The 7,219-nt window shown below is 44.5% G+C and overlaps 1 long non-coding RNA gene across 1 annotated transcript; it reads left to right on the plus strand.

Annotated features, from left to right (window-relative positions):
- Nucleotides 1-3,604: 3,604 nt before the first annotated feature.
- LOC136464086 (uncharacterized) lies at nucleotides 3,605-5,948 on the plus strand. Its single transcript, XR_010761139.1, has 3 exons — nucleotides 3,605-3,862; nucleotides 4,749-4,812; nucleotides 5,816-5,948. It is a non-coding gene; the product is annotated as an uncharacterized lncRNA (long non-coding RNA).
- Nucleotides 5,949-7,219: the final 1,271 nt, after the last annotated feature.

Here is a 7,219-nt window from a genome sequence, read left to right on the forward strand (position 1 = left end):
CCACCGTTACCTAAAATATAACAGACAAATGGTTCAATATCTATTTTTGTCTTCTTCAATAATAAAACTCAAAAAAGAATCTTTTCTACAAATAGATCTCTAGGAGAGATAATACTCAGATTTAGGTTATACCTCGTTTGACATAAAAAAATGGGTCTTTTACTAGGTCTCCAGAAAAGAAGATACTCAGATTTGGATTATACCTCTCCTGATACAAAAATGAGTCGGTATTTTGTTGGAGACATCGTGTATTTGAATGCACATGTACTTCTGCAGCGCTGCTACTGGTTGCTGCAGCCACACCACTCTATAGCTACTCTCTCCGTTCCTAAATATTTATCATTTTCTCTTCTTGATAAACAAATTTAACTAAATATATTTAAAAAATATTAATATTTATAGTACATAATTAATATTATTAAAAAAATGTTTGAATTTAATTTTCTAATAAATTTGTTTAAAGATACAAATATTACACGTATTTCGTACCGAACCAAGTCAAGCTCGCGGCACACGAGCCAGCAACGACAAAGCACAGCCGATCGCAGCAATAGAAATCGAATTCTTGTACGATCTCGATGCAGCTCGTCCCTTTCCTCTCCCAGTGACCCAGTCTGGAGATCCCCAGATCCAAATAATAATCTGGCGATCCCTTTCCATGGAGTTGAGCGGCGGCGAGGTCGCCGCCAAGGCTTCCTCCGCCACCGGGGAGGACCGAATCAGCGCGCTCCCCGACGAACTACTGCTCACCATCTTCCTCTCCCTCAGGAATGCCGCAGACGCAGCTCGGACCAGTGTCCTCTCGCGGCGCTGGCGCACCGTGTGGACGCTCCTCCCGGATCTCCGCGTGCCCTTCTTCCCCGAGCCCCTCAGCTTCCGCCGCGCCCTACGTGCGAGTCAACTGCGCCTCCGCCACCTCGAACTCGGTGGCGAAGGCGCCACGCCGGAGTCTTTGGCGGTCTGGCTCCCTGCCGCCGCGCGTCGCCTCTCCGGCACCCTAGTCTTTGTGAACCAGGCGCCGGAGACGGGGAGGAATGCCGTCGACGAGGTCGAGGACGAAGAAAAAGACGCCCTTTGAGGTGCCCTGCTTCGAGGAGGCTGACACGGTCAGCCTCAACCTAGGGTTTCTCCCTGTCGCCATGCCATCCGGCGTGTTCAACCAGCTTGCCACCCTCATCCTGGAACGTGTCCGGTTCTGCAATCCATCCGAGCTCGGCGACGCCGTCTCCACGCCGCACTGCCCCCGCTTGCAGGTCCTCAAGGTCAGGCACGCCAGTGGGCTGCTCAGGCTCGCCATAAATTCCGAATCTCTCCTGCAACTGGAGCTCGTCGAGCACGGTGCCCTGCGGGAGCTCGCCGTAGAGGCAGCGGCGCTCAAGCAACTAGTTGTGAGCAGTTGCTTCCGCTACATGCCGCGTGCCCTGCCAGTTGCTACCATCTCAGCCCCTCGGCTTGTGATTCTCAAGTTGGGAGATGCGTATGTGCAACGCTATGTCCAGCTCGGTCGGATGCCACATCTCCAGTCCATTGGGGACTTGTCATATTGTGTATATGGAGTCCAAGGACCAAATGGGGGCAGTGAACACAATACAGTTTGTTTGAAGCTCTTGCAGCCTATCAAGACCATCAAATCTCTTTCGCTGTCGCTGGCCTATTTTAGGGTGAGTTCACTGCTTCGTCTTTTTATTATTTGCCAAACACGCTGACATGCTAGTCTGTAGCTTTGACTTGTTATAGTTAGCCAAGCAAATATATATGGGAATTGGAGGTTTACGTCCATCCAAGTGTCATATGCGATAGACATTTGGAGTTGGACATCATAATATTTGACTAGTCAATGACTAAAATTAACTGGCTGCAATGAAAGTACTCCTGGATTGTTTAGTTTGAAAATAAATGAAAGTACTTTAATTTGGGCATACTATATACAAAAAATATAGATATAGATTCTCTCTAACATCAGAACAATTAATTGATCCATTTCACTAAGACCTGCTTCATTTTGATTCTTTTGTCAAACAAAGAATATATAGGGACATGTATAATATATTTGGCAATTGCCATGAAGAGTTCTCACCTGTTTTGCTTTGCTCAGTTACGGACAAAATTGCTGAGCACACTCAATTATTACTCTTTTCCATCCTGCCCTGCCAACAATATATGAGATTCAAACTATTTTATTCGGGGTCCTGAAGCAGAAGTGGCGTATTTTGAAGGGCATTCTAAGTTTTCCTACTCGAACTCAGAAGCATATAATTCTAGTTTGTATGGCATTGCATAATTTTATTCGTGACATCAATTTGGAAGACAAGTTGTTCGATAGATGTGATGGTGATGAGGAGTACCTGCTACAACACAGTGCCACGATAGACACACAAGAAGATGACAATCAAGATTGAGAGAATGAGGACACCATGAATACCATTCGCAGTAGGATAGCCGATGCTTTGGTTAGTGCGAGAGAGAGATAGTTATGTTGAAGAAGGACATCATTATGTGAACCATATGTCTTTCCTAATATTCTATAATTTCATTTATGTGGACCATATGTTAATGGTGAATGAAAATCTTTAAGAAAATTAATTTACCCTTTCTAAAATGATAATTTGCATGCGAATTAGTGAACAAAACAATATTTTACAATAAATTTGAATGTCAGCATTCTCCTAGCAGTTCAGGGGCATTACAGACATTTCTTACCAAACCTACAGCTTCACAGCCATTCTAACCAAACGGCTTTCAGCTTTCTCATAGCTCATAGCTCATAGCAGCTTTTCTTACACATGGTGCATCCACATCTCATAAGTTGTAAAGGTCTTATAAGATGTCTCTCCAAAGTTCATAGCAACCTCAAATTCTTTCATAAACATAAATGTATGGCCAACATTAGGTAGCAGCACGATCTTAGTTATGTTATCGCGCAAACATAGGAAGGAGGGTAAACTTATATTCAATAGTCGCATTGTTTGGCGTCACGTCCTTATTTGATGGCTAAGGTTCTCAATTCTCACCTTTTGTTTAATATACCATGAAACAATAGCGGCCAAAATGGATTGCACAAACGTTAACAAGCTTAGCCAAATTTGCACCACCAGTTCTACACCTAAACCAACGATAAAACTATAACGACTCGAAAATCGCTATAATAGTTCATAAGCATCATGAGTATATACTGCATTTAAAAATCTACATTTCCAAAATAAATTGATGCTTACTGCACTGACAGAGTGTCCGTCGTCACTGGCGGACTGCCCGTCGAACCCTATGCACTGTCAGTCAGCCGGTCAGACACGCCACCGGATTGTCCGTTGCTCGTGGCAGACTGTCCGTTAAAACCGGTCGACACGTGTCTCATGCATGTGCCCAACTGTCACACATGCGTTCGTGCGCTGACGTAGTGTCCGTCACTCACGGCGGACTGTCCGTGAGAATCGGGTGACATCTGTCCTATGCAATTTGTTGCGCTGTCCACCCCATATCCAACACAGGTCCACCCGTCAGCCATCTGTACTCAAAATCAAAAGGCACCAGCCCTCCCCTCCCATCCACTCTCATTCACGTGAACGGCCAGGAGACAGAGAAAGGAGAGGGGAAGAGAAAGGAGAGAAGAGAAAGGAGAAGAAGAGAGGAGAGGAAGGAAGAGGAAGAAGAGGAGAGGAGGAGGATGGCGCCCACCCCTTGCTGCTGGAGGACGCCGGCGACCTGCTGCACCATCTCCACGCCCTCGACGTCGCCGGAGTTGGAGGAGATGGAGACCCAAGCACCTTCTTCAATCTCAAGCATGGAGGACGCCCGAAGCTCGATCTCCTTCCGTGCTGTGTTCCTGGTCCAGCTGCTGCTGTTGTAGGTCACCCAAGACATGGTGAGCACATCCCCGAAGTCCACAGCCATCTTCCCCACCTCCCATGGCCATTCCCAAAAGCTTTCTCTCTCATCCATGGCCACCACCACCATGGATGGGGTCGAGCTCCACAACCACCATGCATGACACATGCATCACTTGCAGAAGCTTCCCTACATCACTAGAAAGCCATAGAAACAAACCACACTTAATTTGGAGCCCGAATACCCCGAGAATCGATCTCTACATCTTTGCACAACTGTAGTTCATCATTTTGACGGATGATCCGTCGTTTGGCGGACTGTCCGTTGAATTATAGGCAAACCCGAGAGCATCTTGATTTGACGGAAGGTTCCGTCAGTTGGCGGAAGGCTTTATCGAAATGTTCCGTCACATCGGCGGAGTGTCTTATAAAGTCTGCATAGTCGCACAGCCCAAACTTATAAAATTCTTAGAATATGCATTTAAGCTCCAAAAATTATAAAACAAGTTTCGTTGTGTTTCTTAAAATATTCTTTATCATTTAGATATAAATTTGACACTAAAATGAATACTTTATTTTTGACTCAAATAATGCATTTTAAATTATAAACCAAATACAAAGAGGTTCCTGAGAGCATTGACCTAATATCGGAGGGTCCGATCCTATACCGGAGACTCCGATGTTCCTAGAGTGTCTTTTTTCCACTAAGTCCCAGAACCACTGGACCGTCCGACATTCATGCCGGACTATCCGATAACACAAATCGACAGTAGTGTATACCTAAACACTCACTCTGTAACACTAGAACCAACTTAAATAAATATCATTGCATGACATCTCATATCTTGTACTCTCAACTCTCTCTTGCATGTTTCATATAATGTCATGCATACATAAGTATCTCATACGTGGACATACATATAGGTACGCGATATTGGAGAGACGTCCAGTGGTATTCCAAACTATGGGAACCTTGTTCATTCAACAGGCAAGCACCCCACTACTATGAACCCTATTTTGGATACTTACTACTTGTCTCATTATGAGTATCTGTTTCATTTGAATATGAGTAATAACTTAATGATGCTTCACTAAGTTAGAACTACTCACTAATTGATTAGAGCCTTCTTTAATCAATGGGTTGATAACGTTTAATTGCTTACTTGCTTAGTAACGGTAGAAGTCAAGTATGAGAAAGGAACTCATGCTTGCGCGTGTAGGATGCTACACCGGGTTAATTAACTATAAAAATGAATGAGGGTTATAACTTGTGTATCTTCCCTAATATTGATTAAGGACTCAACCTAATCTTGATATATGAACTTGATGATCAATTTGGCTAATCTTGCTCAAGCGAGGGGTAGGTCACTGTGAGTGTGGGATCCCAAGTGACGTAGCTCGTGGAACAGTTAAGGACCATTTATTGGGATAGTGAGTCCTAGTAACCACCTATACAAACCACATACCATAAATGGGGGTGGTAAACCGAGTAACTGATTACGATCGGTTTGTCCGTTGAACTGACAAGGGTGGTTGGCACTGAGAAGATGATGGAAGTCTGACCCGAGGAACAGGGAAGATGGTGGAAGCCTAACCCGAGAAACCATTCGAACCTTCCATGGATAGTCTGGCTAGATTAGGAAAAGCTTGGAGAACGTGAGGCAACCCTTACCCGAGCATAGGTACGATGGTTCACCCGTTCTCTATGTGGGTACAATTGTACCCTTTGCGCAGAGTCTTAAAAGCCTAAAGTCCTTTGGGACAGAACTAGTTGTTCTTTCTTCTATACCCATTATAGGACGCATTACGATATTGATCACTTGATCATGTTACTCATTATTACATGTCATTCCTTTACTGAACTCTAGGCGCTTTTAGGCAAACATACAAACGCCTATTAATCTCCTTTGCACCCACCAAATATTTATGTTGGAATTAAGTCCTGCGAGTATGAAATGTACTCACGGTGCTGTTGTTAAGTAGTTTTGCAGGTAAAGGGCATTGGCGGCCATCTCACCATGTTGTTGGTGTCAAAGTGGGTGAATGGCAGGAGCCGTCCAAGCTATGGTAGTGGCACCCATGGGCAAGGCGACTACCCGTTACTAGAAAGAGTGTATATCTTAGTGTAGGTGTAATCAGTAAGATGGGGTTCACACTACATTTGGTCTGATGTTGTATAATTAATTCATAATAATCATCAAGACTTGTAATATATGTCTTCCCGCTTATTTATATGCTCCAATGATGAGATATGATCTTGATGTGTGGAGGCTATCGTGGTATGATACTCAACCGGGATCCTAGTAGTGGAGATGTGTTGCATCTCCAGGGGAGTCACTGATGTTGATTTGCTTAAATTGAGTTGGTCAAGTGGATGACACTCGATTTAGGTAAATCAACGCGGTGGGTCCTCACAAAAACTGTCACAAATGGTTTTTAACAAACCAATGGTGAAATTGGTGTTACAAAAATGTATTATGCGGTAGTCTTTACTTATCTTTTTTTGAAAGATCTCTTAAATACCTCTCAGCGAGGAGACAAAACACCCTCTTTGCTATACAAATCTAAAGACAAGAGAACACTAGGAGCCGACGCGACCTTAGTGTGGAAACGTCGATGAATCGAATGCCGACCATTTGATTCCTGATGGTTAGTGCTGCTTTCGTTGACCACGACACGTTGATGGTATGGCCAGGCGGGCTCCGTTCTACTAACCTCCTCTCTCTTGCATTGGCCATTGTTGGTCAGTGTCAAACTGCAATTGGCTGAGAGTACAACGGCCCCACCGGTCAGAGAGGCCAGGCATGGATAGCGAAAAGGAGTGGCCGGTCAGAGAGGACCTGCACACCTTTGCTGTTGTCGTTCATAGATTGGCTAGCCCAGCTCGTTGTCTACCAGGGATTGGTTGCAAGGCTCTGGTCCCAACTGCAGTGGCACTTGAGAAAACTACCTTTTCCTAGGCTGGTCGGGCGCGTGCGCGTGGTGCGGTGTGGTGCCATGAGGTGTGGTGGTGTACGAGGCAGACCAGCCCCACGTCGCTGCCCGTATAGTTGTGGTAGAACCACCTAATCTAATGCCCTCCCAAGAGTACTTGTCCTCCATTAGACACTAAGTACCCAAGAGAGTGCACTAAATCATGTCATTCCGTCAAACCCACCCACAGAGAGAGCTCGAAAATCAACATTTTTTGTCAGGATCATAAATGAGAGGATAAAGCTTACAACGTTTTTAGCCATTTCTTATATCACTTAATACAATAGAGGAATTATACACAAGACAATTGCATCAGTGGAATTAAACATGTGATCAGAGTTTCAGTGGAAAAGAAAGTTATTTAATGACAAGTTTAAATCTCATCACGGTGAACACTTATGTACATGAGGTAATGACAAATC

The sequence above is a fragment of the Miscanthus floridulus genome, chromosome 7 (assembly GCF_019320115.1).
Source record: "Miscanthus floridulus cultivar M001 chromosome 7, ASM1932011v1, whole genome shotgun sequence".
NCBI classification, from domain to species: Eukaryota; Viridiplantae; Streptophyta; class Magnoliopsida; order Poales; family Poaceae; genus Miscanthus; species Miscanthus floridulus.